General features: G+C 45.3%; 1 protein-coding gene across 1 annotated transcript in view; it reads right to left on the bottom strand.

Annotated features, from left to right (window-relative positions):
* GCKR (glucokinase regulator) overlaps positions 1-2,332 on the bottom strand; it is a gene marked incomplete at its 5' end in the record, with an annotated part of 24,615 nt that overhangs the window by 2,536 nt on the left and 19,747 nt on the right. The gene's annotated exons all lie outside the window — the stretch shown is intronic.

The following is a 2,332-nucleotide window of genomic DNA, read 5'->3' as shown; positions in this document are numbered from 1 at the left end:
AGTAGCTGGGATTACAGGCATGCACCACCACATCTGGCTAATTTTTGTATTTTTAGTAGACACAGGGTTTCACCATGTTGGCCAGGCTGGTCTCAAACTCCTGACCTCAGGATATCCACCCACCTCAGCCTCCCAAAGTGCTCGGATTAGAGGCATGAGCCACCGCACCCGGCCTGAAATCAATTTTAATAATATATTTTATTTAACTCAATATATAACCAAATATAAACAATATGAAACATTATTAGTGAGATATTTTGCAACATTTTTCTATATTTTTATTTTGCATTTTGAAATCCAGTGTGTATTTTACAATTATAGCACACATCAATTTGGTTTTTTGTGGCTTTATTTTTATTTTTATTTTTTTGAAACAGAGTCTCACTCTGTCACCTAGGCTGGAATGTGGTGATGCTATTTTGGCCCTCTGCACCCTCCACCTCCCAGGTTCAAGCGATTCTCCTGCCTCAGCCTCTCCAGTAGATAGGAATATTAGCATATGCCACCATGCCCAGCTAATTTATTTTTTTATTTTTATTTTTAGTAGAGATGGGGTTTCACCATGTTGACCAGGCTGGTCTCGAACCTCTGACCTTAAGTAATCCTCTTCAGCCTCCCAGAATGTTGGGATTACAGGCGTGAGCCACTGGGCCCAACCGACGCGCCTCAATTTAGGCGCTAGATTTGCAATGCTAAAAAGTGGAACGTAGTTCTACTAAAACGTTAAAGTTACTTATAATTTTAAAATTATACAGCTTTGGTTTTTACATAAAATTAGAAATTCAGTTCCTCAGTCACACTAGCCATATTTCAAGTGCTCAGTAGCCACATGTGGCTGGTGGCCAGTACTTCGGACAGCACATGTCTAGCTGCATTTGGCCAGTCCAAATTCCTGTCTAGCTTTTTTTTTTTTTTTTTGAGGAAGAGTCTTGCTCTGTTGCCCAGGATGGAGTGAAACCGTGCAATCTCGCTGCAACCTCCGCCTCCCAGGTTCAAGCAATTCTCCTGCCTCAGCCTCCCGAGTAGCTGGGATTACAGGCACATGCCACCACACCCTGCTAATTTTTGTATTTTTAGTAGAGATGGGGTTTCATCATGTTGGCCAGGATGGTCTCGTTCTCTTGACCTCGTGATCCACCCACCTTAGCCTCCCAAAGTGCTGGGATTACAGGCGTGAGCCGCCGCGCCCGGCCTCTTGTCTGACTTTAAGCTTCCACATCCCTCCCCTTCCTACATCTTCATAATCCCTCACTATGCTCTAAAATGACTCTCCACTCTGGTCGGACCTGTGTCCCTCACATATCATGCCCAGTCCCCCTTCTGGGACTTGGTGAATGCCCTCACAGGAATGCCCTTCTGTCCATCTATCCACGTCATAACCAACAGGCCTAGCTCAAATACCACCTCCTCCCTGAGGCCTTCTTTTTGCTGTAATGCATACCGGCCCCACCTTCTTTGTACCTCCACTGGACATCAGTAAAGACCATAATTATTTTGGGGACCTGGTGGGTGCTCATTAAATGTTTTGACTGATTCCTTTCACATAAGATTGTCAGACTTTGTGAATAAAAATACAGGACATCCAGATATATAATTAAAAAAATTCAAAAGTCTCAAATTTCATAAGGCATATTTGATGAAAAAATTATTCCTTATTTATCTGAAATTCAAATTTACCTGGGCGTCCTGTATTTTTATTTGCTGACTCTGGCAACCCCATTTTCATGACCACCTGTTGTGCTGTCTGGTCAGCATCCACTCCTTCTGGTAACAGCACCTTGGTTTTCCTCCGGGGATCTATCGCTCCCCCATGCTCAGATAATGAGGTTGGATTGAGGCTCACCTCCCAGCCCTTCTTCCACCACCATCCTGAAGGGAAAGCACATGAACCAGACTGGGCAGAGCACCCCTTCCCCTGGAGAACAGTGATTGCTTCAGGGACATGCACGTGACCCAAGCCAGAGCCCCTGACCAGGCATTTCCAAGAACCACAGGACAGGCAAGTTCTTTGCCCACTAGTGTTGCTAAGTTAGTAGGATGTCAGGCAGGCACTACTGGTGGCCACTTTGCCACTTAATGGAGAAAACTTGGCTAAGAATGAGAGCAACACCAGGTGTGGTGACTCACACCTGTAATCCCAGCACTTTGGGAGGCCAAGGTGGGTGGATCACCTGAAGTCAGGAGTTCGAGACCAGCCTGGCCAACATGGCAAAACCCTGTCTCTGCTAAAATATATGAAAATTAGCTGGGCATGATGGTAGGTGCCTATAATCCCAGCTACTCAGGAGGCTGAGGCAGAAGAATCACTTGAACCTCAGAGGCAGAGGTTGCA

The sequence above is a fragment of the Cebus imitator genome, unplaced genomic scaffold (genome assembly GCF_001604975.1).
Source record: "Cebus imitator isolate Cc_AM_T3 unplaced genomic scaffold, Cebus_imitator-1.0 Scaffold180, whole genome shotgun sequence".
Lineage (NCBI taxonomy): Eukaryota > Metazoa > Chordata > Mammalia > Primates > Cebidae > Cebus > Cebus imitator.
The sequence above is the reverse complement of the archived record's forward strand: the minus strand, read 5'-3'. Positions and strand labels throughout refer to the sequence as shown.